A 338-nucleotide genomic window follows, 5' to 3' on the forward strand; every position below is an offset into this window, starting at 1 on the left:
ATCCCGCCGTGCCCCGGTCCCGCCATCAGCAGGGCTCGGGAGGCAGTGCGTCCGCTGGGACACCCGCCTCCCACCCGGTGCCCGCCAGGCGAGGTGCTCACCTTGGCCGGGCACTGTCCGTCGACACCCCTCTCCTGGGTCTGGGAGGGAGTGTCGGTGACATGAAGACTGTCTATAGACGGGGAGCAGCTGGGGGGCCCCCACCCTGGGGGCAGCGAGGACTAGCTAGCCAGGTCCAACAAGAGAAACCCCCAAAGGGCCACATTCTGGCAACAAAAACCCCGCAGAGCTCTGGGGGTCAGGGCCCAGGAGGCCTCGGGGGAGGACACCGGCCAGGG

This window comes from Pteropus alecto, unplaced genomic scaffold (assembly GCF_000325575.1).
Source record: "Pteropus alecto unplaced genomic scaffold, ASM32557v1 scaffold339, whole genome shotgun sequence".
Lineage (NCBI taxonomy): Eukaryota > Metazoa > Chordata > Mammalia > Chiroptera > Pteropodidae > Pteropus > Pteropus alecto.